Genomic DNA, 15,338 nt, shown 5'->3' with positions numbered 1-15,338 from the left:
TTTGAATGAGCATTTGAGTATGGATTAAGCTATGATTGAGTGAATTAAGTCTATGATTGTGTGCCATGTCTATGCCTATAAATGTTCCTGTGTTATAAATATGTAATAATACATATACTCAAAGGCTTGAGGGAATAATCAAGCCATTCTTTCTCACATTCTCTTTCTATTACTTCTCCCACTTCATTATCTAAATGGTAGGAGATTTGTGGGTTTTGGTCTCCTATTCTCTATTTCTCCCCTTCCCCTATTTCATTTGTTGAGAAATGAGACACATTTTTCAATGTGATGGCTGTCGAATCCACCAGAAATTAAATTAAGTTAACTGAAATTACCAGTTATGAAATATTTTCTATAGTAAGTGGTAAATCCAGGTCGAACCCTAGAGACTGAATTATTAAATTTCGTGCACTTGTGTAATGGAAAAAAGAAACAAAGGTAGAGGGGGTGTAATTCACAATCCAAAGAAGAAATCAAAAATCAAAAATTAAGAACTAAAATTAAATATGAAACTCTCAAATTAAACAAACTTCAGTCCAAGGTAATTCACATTCCAATGCATTGATTCGATCATAGACAAAAGAAATACAATTATCTCTTATTGAATACTTAACGTAGATTTACCAAATAGCAAGGTAAAATCCATAACTTCCCTATACTCATCAATTCGAGCCCAGCACTCTTGCTGACTCTAATTATTAACTGAATTGGTATTAAGTAATCCTCATCAAATTAATAACTGCTTTAAGAATAGGAAGTAGTTAAGCTGAACAACAATTTATGAAGCATAAATCATTTAATTCATCCTATTGTTTCCTTAGGTTATTATCAAAAATTGGGATCATAATCAATAAAACCTAATTGCTACTCATGTTCAATCTTACACAACAATTACGGATTATGAAGATGAACTAGCAATTGATCACATCAAACAATTAACTAATAGGCCTTTTTAGCAAATCATTCAATAGATCAAAGATAATGAAATAAAAAAACAATAGATATTCAAAAAGATATAAATTAAATTAAGAACCTGGTCTCACAAATCATGCAAAAGAACTTGAATCCCTTGAACTGAATTAAAAACTTAGCCACTCATGTTCATGGCTTACAGAAAATTAAAGAAGAAAATTGAAGAAATCTAGAATGTGAATGGAGAATGAAGGTCTAATCTTCCTTATGACGGCTGCTGCCCCTTCTATTTATAATAAATGGCCTAGGATTAGGTATTTAGAGTCCTTGAGGTGTTAAGAGTCTTTCTCTCTATCAAAAACTGCAACTGGAGCAAAATCAGGAAACTGATTATTGACGGATACATGGCCCGTGTATCACTAACTTACTGGAGCTGAATGGGTATGCCTTGCATTGGCACAGAAGGTTACACGGGTCTCTCGGTGTCACGACCCAACCTATGGAAAGCCCTCATTAACCCAACTCTAAGACCCATTTGGGCCCAATATCAAGAAAACACCATAAAATGGACTTACAAACACAATATATAGTCAATTGGAGCTCGGCTCACCCTCCACATACTCATCAACATAATAATAAATGGCCTCATCCAATCCATCAATAGAATATTAAGTTTACAGTCCAACATGATAATAATATTAAAGACCAAATTCAAATAATTAGTTCTAACACATGCGGATATTCTAGGAGTACATAAAATTACACAACTATCGATAAACAACCTGCGTAGTAAAAGCGAGTTAACCTGGAATAAAATATCCTCGTAAAAATTTTTGAGAGTAAAATATCAATTTTAACCATAATCTCTATAACTAAGAGTGAAATGCAACATCAACATCATATTCACATCATAGTATCAAAAGGTAATTTGGAGCACTCACGCACTCGTAGCATCAATCATAATATATTGGGGCTGATCCCTGCTGACTCTCTTAAATCCAAAAGAACTCAATAAACCAAATCGAGGTCCCAATGAAGAACTCAAGATACCCCTCGAAGAACTCACCCCCGTCCTATCCATAGTCCACACCACATCACACGCGCCAACGCACGCACACCGCCTCCAAATTACCACAACAACACTCATGGCACATTTTATGAATGCAACATAAATCGTGCCTAGAGTTTAACTACATAAATATATGCATATAAGTGATGTATGGGCATCTTGAACATATAATAATATCGAAATTACAATTAAAATTAATATTTTACTCACAAACTTGACAATTACATTACATCTATTTAATAAATTTGACTCAATACAAACAAAGAAAAAGATCAAGTCGTCCTAAGTGTCGCGAAAAAATCCAGAATCTCCCTATACCTAGGACCTACGGGCTAAGCACTTCTATATTCACAATCCATATATCTCAATCATATCCCCATCAAATCAATCATCCATCACAATACGCAAACTTTCAATTTAGTCCTTATTATTGTTCATTTTAAACAAGCTCTAAAAATTATAAAACTTAGCAATATTACTAAGCTATTGCAAAAGAATCGTAATTTTCTAAGCTACCACGAATATTTTATGGATTTTTAATCCTATTCAAGCACTAGAAAATTATGAAAAAGCAAGGTTTTTTTTACTTTGCCGATTTGACTTCTTCGAACGCCGGGATGCCCGACAATGGTGGGGTAGCCAAAACCTAAATCCAATTCTTTTTTTTTTTTTTCTAGGTGTCCTCGCGGAAAAATTTCAGATCCCGACAACCGCCGAAATTAATTGAGGATACCTACGAAGCCCAATAATAATATATAAAAATCGGGTGTTACATTCTTAATAAAGCACATGATTATACATTGATCTAACTCCCAAGTGCACTCTTCACCGACGACTCCTCCACAAAACCTTAACCATAGGGATCTGTTTTGATCTTCTCACTTGGTAGTCCACTATGGCTACAGGTTGCTCCTCAAAGGTCAAGTTCTCTTTTAGCTCTATTACATCCTGCCGTAGTCTATGGGGAGGATATGGGATGTACTTCCTGAGCATGGAGTTGTGAAATACGGGATGAACGTGAGAAAGGTTGGGTGGTAGTTCCAACTAGACACCAACTCTATCGGTAACCTCAAAGGTCCAATATACCGAGGTGCAAACTTGCCCTTCTTTCCAAATATAACGACTCCTTCATTGGAGAAACCTTCAGAATACATAACTCACTTTCTTGAAAAATTGTTTTCAATCGTTCACGATTAAAGGAACTATCAAGTGTCTTGCACTAGGTCTACATCATGCACCTTCGCTTCCCCATTTTCGCCCAACACAGAGGAGACCTACACTTTCTTCCATATAGTGCCTCATGGGTGGCATCGGAGTGATAGGTTGTTGTAGGCAAACTCCACCAAAGCTAGTTGATCATCCCATCGACCTCCAAAATCCAAAACACTCATGCGAAGCATGTCTTGATGTTTGGATTGTCCTTTCGACCGTCCCGTCTGTCCGAGGGTGGAAGCCGTGATCAGTTCAATCGTGTGCAAGTGCCTCCTGCAATTTTCTCCAAAGACCGAAGAGAATCAGCCCCTCGTCGATATTATGGAAGCGAAACTCCATGCAATCGACTATTTCTCGAATGTAGATCAGTATGTAGTCTGGGATTTGGTTAAGCGGTCTACAATCACCCATATCGAATCATATCCTCGCGTGGTACGAGGGCAACCTACCACAAAATCCATAGTGATCATTTCCCACTTCGATGTTGAAACTTCACCTTCCGACAAGTCAAGCACTTGGACACAAAGTCCGCTATGTCTCTCTTCATGCCATTCCACGCTATCTTTCACATCATGGTACATTTTGGTGGAACACAGGTGGACATTGTATAGTGTGCCTCTCGCATGATTTCATCTCCGAGATTGTCCACATCGGGCACACATATCCTAGAACCTTGCACTAGGGCACCATCATTGGCAAATCCAAACTCAAGACCTTCACCTTTTCTATGATCTTCATTAATTGTTGGTCGGAAACTCTAACTCTATCTCGCAGTCGGCCTCCTTTGAAAAATGAGCCAACAAGACCTCCTCATCTGAAAGATCTAGGATTAAACCTTGATCCATCAACTCATGTACTTAAGATTTTCTACTTAAAGCATCTGCTACTACATTGGCCTTCGATGGTGCAATCATAGTCTTCGTAAGCTCCATCCATCTCCTCTGTCTCAAGTTTAAATCCCTCTGTTCGTTGGAAGATGTACTTCAAACTCTTATGGTCGGTGTATATCTCTCACACTTCACCATACGTAGTGTCTCCGCATTTTTAGTGCAAAGACTACACCGCCATTTCCAAATCATGGGTGGGATAGTTACGCTCATACCTCTTGACTACCTTGAAGCATAAGCCACTACTTTTCCATCCGCATCAAAACACACCCTAGGCCAACTTGTATCCTTCATCGCTCATAGGTAGTGTTAACTGGTTAGACACTCCTTATCCTCATCATTATAACCGACTCTATCGAGCTCTCTTCTGTCCTTTGCATCTTATCCACTTCCCTTTTCCTATTTTTGGTATTGTTGGTATCTTTTCAACTTATTCCTTAATTTTAGTCCTATCTCATCCTTACACCTTTTCCTTCAAAGATGTCTATCCCATCATCAACTTTAACTTTCTTTTTATTTCTTAGTCTTATCTTGATTACTAGTTTCATTACTTTGAGAATTCTAACCCTATGATTTACTCACATTCTTCACCTTATGTAACACTTATAATTACCCATAGAAAAAAATTTTTTTTTTTTATCCCCTTTTTCCAACTTAACTATCGTAACATTATCATTCCCTCAGCCTTAGTAGGAAATTGCTTATCTGGATGAATATGAGCCCCATAAACTATAAGTTCCATCGAACTAACACTACTGTAGGAAATATGTGTCATGCCTTAATTCCAAACAAGATACTTCACGTGTTCATTCTCCTTAATATAATCATATATCCGCCCATAGCTTTCTAAACTTCAACCTCAAATTACCCATCAAACAATTTCATCTATTGAATCTCAACCATAAATAGTACTTCCTCCATAGTTTAAAAAGCCTTAGTATAGCTAACTCAATTTAACTCCCTTTCATACTTAATACTAGGTATGCACTCATTCTCATATCGAAATTATGTATGAATTGGTGCCTACCAAACTCTCAATTAACTAGGTCTCCTATATAATGCTCTAGAATCAAAAACACGAGCTAAACTTGAAAAGAAAGAAAAATACTCTTATACTCAACTCGATTGTCCATATAATAATGTTTAACCTATGTTTCTTGGTCTTTCTCTTCAAATTTCATCATCTCCTAGCACAATTGTGCTCTACCTATAAGATGTCATCTGCATGAACTCTTAACCATTGTCCTTCCTGACATAATATTTTATAATTTATTAACTTTACTTATACTCGACCAATGATTCATATCTATCATCGTTTATATTGTGCTCTTAACTTTTGTTGATTCCTGAAAGATTTCTCTCACTAATAAATTCTTCCAACACTAATTCTAATCTTATCTATGGTCATTAGTTTGATCCTTGAACTTTCTAGTGATTTATAACAACACAGACTTGTCACTTCTCGTTCTACCCCTACTTTTGTCATGTCGTTATTGCTTTACTACAAAGTGATTAAGATGATCACACTAAAAAAGTTTGACATTCATAATGAACCTCTAACTACCTTGTCACTATCTCAAAAGTCTAACTTAAAGCCTCTGTGTCCTTATCTATCATTCTTTTCGTCTCATCATACCTTTTTTGATCCCTTAGATTAACTTTTATTAAACTTACTACTTACTAACTTCTTCTTCTCGCCTAATTAGATAGTCAACAACATCATCGCACACCTTCTAGCTTTTACTCATTATTATTGTATTCCATACCTCCATCACTGTTCTTACTAATGTGGTCCCATTTTGGGTTTTCCATCCTTGTCATTCTCCTTGCCAAGAATAACACTTAGCCTACCCTATATCTTAACTTTGTTCCTTTTTTAGGTTGTCCTTTCATTTATTTCCTTTTTCTTATCCAAAATAGAACTTAACTATTCTATCCTGGTTCCATTCTTCTTCCTAACATGACTATATCTTCTATCATATGTTGGTCATTTGACCACTCTAGCTAGTACTTCCCATGGCATTTAAATTATATTGCATCTGCAATCAATTGTCCAAACTTTCATTACGCACTTTCTCTATTCAATGGCCTGATTTATCTTCGCTAATTTATTACTCTTAACACTATTATAATTAGATTATACTATTGTTTTGAACAATATGAAGTTACAAAGAACTCAGAAATGACAATCATACCTTTATCGTATGATCTCTATTCTTATCCTTTAGCTTACATAATATCCTTACTACTAATTTTATTTATTTGTTGTTATCATTATCATTATTATTATTATTATTTTCTATATTTATTCAATTAGCCAAAACTTAAGATAATTCAAAGGATTTACATCCATCGTGATCCGATTATATATGATTCCTATAATGGAACTTGTATCCTCTCACACTATTCCATAAGTCATCATTATAACCTTGATCCATTCTCAAAAGATAGGACTATATCCTAACTAACAAAGGTACTACATCTACCACCTTGAACCATGTCAAGTTAATGACTCTTTTATCATATCATAGCTCTATAAATCATCAATTCATAGTTCGACCTTCTCTAGGTAGTAGAGTTGTACTTTATTCCATCTTGATACACACAAGGTATACTATTCTCACTCTATAAGTGTCACCTTTACTTTGCAACTAGTCTGGCAACTCTTGATGTAACTCTAGCTCATAGTTATCACCCAACCGTGACCTTTCAATATTCTAACTCTAGACTCTAGCCAGGAGTTCCCAACTCCTCTGCAAATATAGAACTGCCATCTCAAACACCCTCATTATGGAGCACCGGGGATGCTGCGACTCTACACAATAATCTCATGCATGCAAATCATGTCTTTACACAGCGGCATCGAGAAACATGTGTATAGTTACTACGATACGCCCGGATGGACTAGGTCTCCTAATTTCTTATCTCTCCGAATCTTCTATTATCACAAACTTATTGGTATCCTCATCCTTATCTATTTTAAGACTCACTTTTATGTACTGTGTCTTATACGAAATGGGCACACCATTTAAACCCATCTTGACAAAAATATAACATTTCTTGAGTACGTATCCTCATGATAGATCTCACATGTCTACTAACTCTATTTCACATTACTCCACGAAAATCAAGACACTAGAGGTAATCTTATATTTGGTATAACGTAGAATCTAGAAACAAAAAATTACAAAAAAAAAAAAAAGTAATCCTATACTCCGCATGTGACTCCTAGTAGACTCTTCCCAACACTTAGACAACTTTTCCTAAGAAGGAGCCTAAGCTCGATACCACATTTGTCACGACCCAACCAAAGCCCGAGGCCCGTAGTAAGCCTAACTGTTCATTAACCCAACTCTAAGACCCATTTGGGCCCAATATCAAGAAAACCCATAAAATGGACTTACCGGAGTTTTCGACTCAAACACAATATATAGTCAATTGGGCACCCTCCACATACTCATCAACATAATAATAAATGGAGCTCGGCTCCTCATCCAATCCATCAATAGAATATTAAGTTTACAGTCCAACATGATAATAATATTACAGACCAAATTCAAATAATTAACACATGCGGAAATTCTAGGAGTACATAAAATTACACAAATATCGATAAACAACTGCGAAGTATAAAATAAAATATCCTCGAGTAAAATATCAATTTTAACCATAATCTCTATAACTATAGAGTGAAATGCAACATCAACATCATATTCACATCATAGTATCAAAAGGTAATTTGGAGCACTAGCATCAATCATAATATATTGGTCTCTTAAATCGGACTTTCGCTTAATAAACCAAATCGAGGTATCCATAGTCCACACCACATCACCCAAATTACCACAACAACACTCATGGCACATTTTATGAATGCAACATAAATCGTGCCTAGAGTTTAACTACATAAATATATGCATATAAGTGATGTATGGGCAAACATATAATAATATCGAAATTACAATTAAAATTAATATTTTACTCACAAACTTGCAATTACATTACATCTATTTAATAAATTTGACTCAATACAAACAAAGAAAAGATCATATACCTAGGACCTACCGCAAAAGGGCTAAAAACGCACTTCTATATTCACAATCCATATATCTCAATCATATCACCCCATCAAATCAATCATCCATCACATACGCAAACTTTCAATTTAGTCCTTATTATTGTTCATTTTTGCAAAAAACAAGCTCTAAAAATTATAAAACTTAATATTACTAAGCTATTGCAAAAAGAATCGTAATTTTCTAAGCTACCACGAATATTTTATGGATTTTTAATCCTATTCAAGCACTAGAAAATTACGAAAAAGCAAGGTGACAATGGTGGGGTAGCCAAAACCTAAATCCACCCGAGACTTTGAGGATACCTACCAATAATAATATATAAAAAAATCAGGGGTGTTACACTCGGATTTACACAGGTCAAGTTACATGGCCCGTGTACTTTATTTCTTCCACGGTTCTGTGGATTTCTTCTGGCAGAATGTTACACGGGTCCATGGTTGTGCTTACACGACCCGTGTACTTTCTATCAGCAACGCTTCTCAATCCTTTCATCTTTCCAAGCTTCCTTCCATACTTCTATGTTCTGGGACTTCACCAAAACCCTGAAAAATACAGCAAGAGTCAAATTAATGCAAATGCTAAAAATTTTTCCATTTAACACAATTATTTCAGCAACTCTCTAAACATATGTCTAACAGATAATTATACTTTAATAAACTAAATTAGGCATAAAGATACCGTAGAAACACTAAATGTGATGGGAGTAAAATTAATAAATTATACACTTATCAAATTCCCCCATACTTATTCCATGCTTGTCCTTAAGGATGACTTAAATTCTCAATCAACTCCACTTAGAAGTTCACTTAACTTCATCCTAGCACAACATTCTCTAACAAAAGATTAAAAGTTTGAAAGAAGAGGTAAGTAAGGTAATAACCATCATAATAAATTCCATCAACACCATACCAATATATCAACAATTCTCCAACACAAAACAAAAGGCTTGAAATCAATTAAGCTCACACAATTAAAGTTCCATAAAATTTTAAATCTGTATATACCAAAACACAAAGCTAATTTATCAAGGCACAACAATTATAGCTCTTTGCAAATCTTAGGGGAGATAGAAATGGGCTTTTTTTTTTTTTTTGAAATTGGTACTTCTCTCTCATCACAGTTACTTTTTTTTCTTTATTTTAACTGTTACCTTCAAAAAAGTACCTTGCTCATATCCTAGCTAGCTTTTAGCTTGAGAATCGACATGGGGTTCATGAAGACCCCTGGTTACTTTGATTAACTAAATAGCGGAGCAATTTTCAAGTTTAGCCTTTTATTTCCCCTAATTTATGCATCTACATATTATAAAGTGCCCTGATAGATTAAACAAAGTTCTGAAATATGCATGGCACTAGTTTAAAGCACACATAACTAATCATTTCACTATTAGATCAAGCCTAAATGATTTATGCAAGAAAAAAATTGTTCTATGGTATAGAGAAGAGGGAAAATCCATCATTAAAGTTATTATTACCTTGCCTAAAATCTCAAAAACTCAACCTAAAGTGGAAAAGTCATTTCAAGGACAAAGCACTTCTCTCTGGGAGTTAATATAGAATCATGAATCAAGCTTATGAGAATATATTTTATTTTATTTTATTTATTTTATTTTATTTTTTTTGAAAATTGCAGCAACAAATTTCTCCCCCCCCCCCCCCCCCATACTTAAAACTTACATTATCCCCAATGTAAAGCCCAAATGCAAAAGAAAAGGAAAAAAAAAAAAAAGAATGCTAGAAAATAAAGTAAGATAAGGGAAAGAAAACAAATCTGATTGGGGCTAACAAGCTACCCATGGGTTGCCTCCCAAGAAGTGCTTTTGTTTATCGTCGTTAGCTCGACATGGCAAAGCTCCTTAATCCACATAAATTGGGTTACTCAATTTGAGCTCCTCCACTGTATGCTCCTGAAACCCTTCATAAAATGGCTTGTGTCTATGACCGTTGACCTTGAATACTTTGTTAGTTCCTAAACTTTGAATTTTAACTGCACCATAAGGAAACACATTAGTAACAACAAAGGGTCCAATCCAACAAGAACGCAACTTACCAGGCATCAGCTTCAATCTGAAATTATACAATAAAACTTTTTGCCCAATCACAAACTGCTTCCTTAGAATTAGTTTGTCATGGAATGCCTTGGTTTTTTCTTTATAGATCTTAGAGTTCTCATAAGCCTCAAGTTGAATTTCCTCTAATTCCTGCAATTTGTAATTTTCTTTCCATACCAGCAGTATCCAAATCCAAATTATAATGTCTAACAGCCCAATAAGCCTTATGTTCTAACTCAACAGGAAGGTGACACAACTTACCATATATCAATCTGTAGGGGGACATACCTATGGGTGTCTTATAAGAAGTCCTGTAAGCCCACAAAGCATCATCAAGTCTAAGGCTCCAATCTTTTCTATTTGGCTTCACTGTTTTTTCCAAAATAGACTTGATCTCTCTGTTAGACACCTCTACTTGCCCACTTGTTTGAGGATGATAAGCTGTAGATACTCTATGAAAAACACCATATCTCCTCAACAATGCCTCAACAGTTCTATTACAAAAATGTGTGCCCTGGTCACTGATCAAAGCTCTAGGAACTCCAAACCTGCTAAAAATGTTTGACTTGATAAAACCTACGACAGCTTTAGAATCATCAGTCCTTGTGGCTTTGGCTTCCACCTATTTCGAAATATAATTAACAGCAAGTAATATATAAATAAAGCCAAAAGAAGAAGGAAATGGACCCATAAAATAAATACCCCACACATCAAAAATCTCACAAACAAGTATTAGATTCTGAATCATCTCATTCCTGCGGGTTAAACTTCCTGTTCTTTGACATTGTTCACAGTTTTTGCAAAACAAATATGAATCACGAAATATAGTGGGCCAGTAAAAACCAAAGTCTAATATTTTTCTACCTGTTCTCTTGGGTCTAAAATGACCTTCACATGCATAGGCATGACAAAAAGCAAGAATAGATTGAATCTCATTATCTGGAACACATCTCCTAATAATTTGATCTGAATAAAATTTTCACAAATACGGGCCATCCCACATATAATACTTAGCCTCACTTTTCAATTTCTCTTTCTTAGCTCTACTCAAATCAAAAGGCATAACCTTAGTAACCAAATAATTCACCAAATCAGCATACCAAGGGATCAAACCTTGCAATTTAAATAATTGCTCATCAAGAAAAAGTTCCTGCAAAGGAATTTGCTCTTCTTGTGTCACTAACCTGCTCAAATGATCTGCCACCAAGTTCTCAACTCCTTTCTTATCCTTGATTTGAAGATCAAATTCTTACAGCAAAAGGATCCATCTAATCAACCTTGGTTTTGCTTCCTTCTTTGCCAAGAGATACTTCAACGCTGCATGATCAGAGAAGATAATTATTTTAGAACCAAGCAAATACGACTGAAATTCATCTAAAGCAAAAGCTATAGCCAAAAACTCTTTTTCGATCATAGAATAATTGCGTTGAGCTGAATTGAGTGTTCTAGATGCATAATAAATCACATGAAAGAGCTTCCCAACACGCTGCCCTAAAACTGCTCCCACTGCATAATTACTCGCATCACACATAATTTCAAATGGTATTGTCCAATCAGGAGCCTGGATAATAGGGGGTGATGTCAATGCAGATTTCAATTTGTCAAAAGGTTCTTTGCACTCTTTACTGAACTCAAAAGAAACATCTTTTTGTAAGAGTCTAGACAAAGGCAATGCTATCTTAGAGAAATCCTTAATGAACCTGCGATAGAAACCTGCATGACCAAGAAAAAAGCGTACTTCCCTCACAGTTGTGGGGTAGGGTAAGTTCACAATTAAATCAATTTTAGATTTATCCACTTCAATACCCCTATTAGAGACAACATGACCTAAAACAATCCCCTGTTCCACTATAAAATGACACTTCTCATAATTTAAAATAAGATTTTTCTCAATGCATCTCTCAAGAACAGAAGTTAAATGATGTAAACATGCATCAAATGAATCACCATACACAGTAAAATCATCCATGAACACCTCAATGCAATTATCAATGTAATCTGAAAATATACTCATCATGCATCTCTGAAATGTGGCAGGTGCATTACAAAGCCCGAAGGGCATCCTTCTAAAAGCAAAAGTTCCAAAAGGGCAAGTGAAGGTAGTCTTCTCTTGATCCTCTGGTGTAATCACAATTTGATTATATCCAGAAAAGCCATCGAGAAAGCAAAAATAAGACTTACCTGCTAACCGCTCAAGCATCTGATCAATGAATGGCAGTGGGAAGTGGTCCTTCCTTGTTGTTGAATTCAGCTTGCAGTAGTCTATGCACATTCGCCATCCACTCTGAATCCTTATTGGAACAAGTTCATTATCTTGATTTGCTACCACAGTGACTCCTGATTTTTTTGGCACTACTTGGACTGGACTTACCCATTTGCTGTCTGAAATTGGGTAAATAACTCCTACATCCAGTAGCTTTAAAATCTCCTTCTTCACAACCTCCATCATCTGTGGGTTCAACCTCCTTTGAGCTTCTCTACTTGGTTTAGCCTCATCCTCCAGTAAAATCCTGTGCATGCACCCTGATGGACTTATACCTTTGATGTCAGCTATTGTCCATCCAATTGCTTCCTTATGTACTCTCAGAACTCTAATCGATATGTCTTCTTGAATCTTTGTTAAATTACTTGAGATGATAACTGGAAGTGTCTCATTGTCTCCCAAGTAAACATACTTCAAATGCTCAGGTAAAGGCTTGAGTTCAAGAACTGGTGCCTGCACCACAGAAGGTAATAATTTTGTATGAGATACAGGTAAGTCAATCTTTGATACTCCATACCTTTTTTGAACAGGAGGTAATGACTGCAATGCCATTATTGCATCTTGAACCTCTACACTTAATGGCTGGTTGGTACTGATTTCTTGAATTCCTTGATTAATCACCACTTCTAACTCATCCTTCATGCTTAACTCAAAAACATCCTGCACAAATGTATCAACAACTTTAATAGAAAAAATAGAATGGTCATCAGCAGGATACTTCATGGCATCAAAGATATTAAATTTGACAGTCTCTCTATTAAACTCCATACTTAAGGTACCATCATCCACATCAATTTTTGTCTTGGCAGTTTTTAGGAAAGGTCTTCCAAACAAAATCAAAGCTGACTTTGATGTGGGAACACTATCCTCCATATCCAAAATGTAAAAATCTGCAAGAAAAATCAATTCTCCAACCTGCACCAACACATGCTCAACTACTCCCAATGGGTAAGCATTAGAACGATCAGCTAACTGAATAATGACACTGGTTTCTTTCAAAGGACCCAAATTTAAAGTTTGAAAAACTAAATTTGACATAACATTAATAGATGCTCCTAAATCTTCCATTGCACGTTCAAATTTAGAATCACCTATTCTGTAAGGAATAGAAAATGAACCTAGATCCTTACATTTAGGGGGTAATTTTTGCTGAATTAATGCTGACACATTTTCCCCCACACTGATCTTCTCATTATTTCTCAAACTTACGCTTTGTAGTGCATAACTCCTTAAGGAATTTAGCATACTTGGAAACTTATTTGATTGCATCAAGTAAAGGTATATTAACCTCCACCTTCCTGAAAGTCTCCAAAATTTCTTTCTCTTATTCTTCTTTCTTAGTCTTAGCCAACCTGCAGGGGAATGGAGGAAGAACAGAATTATTAACCTTATTTAGTTTAGGTTCAGTATTTACCTTAACTTCAGGAACTTCAGATTCTTTTGCTCCTTGCTTCTTCTTTTTCATTGACTCACATGGAGTCTTGTTATCAACTTCTTTCCCACTCCGCAACACTATAGCACTCGCATTTTCTCTAGGATTCATGACTGTTTGTGATGGAAGCTTTCCAGAACCTTGAGCTTCAAGTTTGCTCACAGATGAAGTTAACTGACCAATCTGCCTCTCTATATTTTGAATGTTATTTCTGGTCTCCTGTTAAAACTATTATGTATTGTTAGCCAAAGCCTTAATAATTTCATCAAGTGACATACCTTGATTTGAGGGAGGTAGAGGTGGAGGTGGTTGATTCACTTGTGGTCTTTGCTAATGATATCGGTTTTGCACCGGTTGATTCCCATAACTCAAATTGGGATGATCTCGCCATCTTGGGTTATAAGTACTAGAAAAGGGATCATACCTGCATTGTGGCTGTCCATAATTTCCTACTGCATTAGCATGTTGCATTGATTCATCCTCTTGTAACGCAGGACACATGTCAGTAGCATGACCCAAACCCGAACAAATTCCACATACCTTAATAGTTTGCATATTCCCTACAGCCAATTGCCTCACCAAAGAAGTTAAATCAGAAATCTGTTTCTCAAGGTTAGATGTATTTACCTCATTAACCTTCATAGGTGTGTGATCCATTCTCATTCCAAACTGCTGAGAATTTGTTGCTATGTTAGCAATCAGCCTCCTTGCCTCTTCTAGTGTCTTATCAACAAAGCTCCTCCACTAGCAGCATCTATCATACTATGGTCCATTGGTAGAAGTCCCTCATAGAAATACTGAATTAGAAGCTGCTCACTTATTTGATGATGGGGACAGCTTGCACACAGCTTCTTAAATCATTCCCAATACTCATACAAGCTCTCTCCATTGTACTGTCGGATGTCACAAATTTCTTTTCTTATATTGGCAGCACAGGAAGCAGGAAAATACTTCTGCAAAAATATCTACTTCATCCCATTCCATGAGTTGACGGATCCAGAAGGAAGGTAATACAACCAATCCTTAGCTGTGCCCTCCAGTGAGAAAGGGAAAGCTCGAAGCTTGATTTGATCCTCTGAAACTCCTTGAGGTTTCATGCTGGAACACACAACATGAAATTCTTTTAAATGCTTATGTGGATCCTCACCTGCAAGACCATGAAACTTAGGCAACAAATGGATTAGTCCAGATTTCAACTCAAAAGCAACATTTAAAGCAGGGTATTGAATACACAAAGGCTATTGGTTTAGATCAGGAGCAGCTAACTCTTTCAAAGTCCTAACAGCCATGGTTTCGTTTTCGGAATTTGAATCTAAATCCGAATCCAAACTTAACTCCCTTGGAGATTGGACTCCTTCAGATGTACTCAGAATCTGCTTTGCCTGCTTAGCCAATTTTCTCAGCTGTTTAGCCATTTTTTCTACTTCTGGATCA

The 15,338-nt window shown here is 35.9% G+C and overlaps 1 non-coding gene and 1 pseudogene across 1 annotated transcript; one reads left to right on the top strand and one right to left on the bottom strand.

Moving 5' to 3' along the window:
* Window positions 1–15,338, bottom strand: part of LOC110669870 (uncharacterized) — a 67,585-nt pseudogene that overhangs the window by 34,589 nt on the left and 17,658 nt on the right.
* On the top strand, window positions 14,724–14,830 carry LOC131176118 (small nucleolar RNA R71). The gene has a single exon (XR_009146246.1). It is a non-coding gene; the product is annotated as a small nucleolar RNA R71 (small nucleolar RNA).

This window comes from Hevea brasiliensis, chromosome 18 (genome assembly GCF_030052815.1).
Source record: "Hevea brasiliensis isolate MT/VB/25A 57/8 chromosome 18, ASM3005281v1, whole genome shotgun sequence".
NCBI lineage: Eukaryota > Viridiplantae > Streptophyta > Magnoliopsida > Malpighiales > Euphorbiaceae > Hevea > Hevea brasiliensis.
The sequence above is the reverse complement of the archived record's forward strand: the minus strand, read 5'-3'. Positions and strand labels throughout refer to the sequence as shown.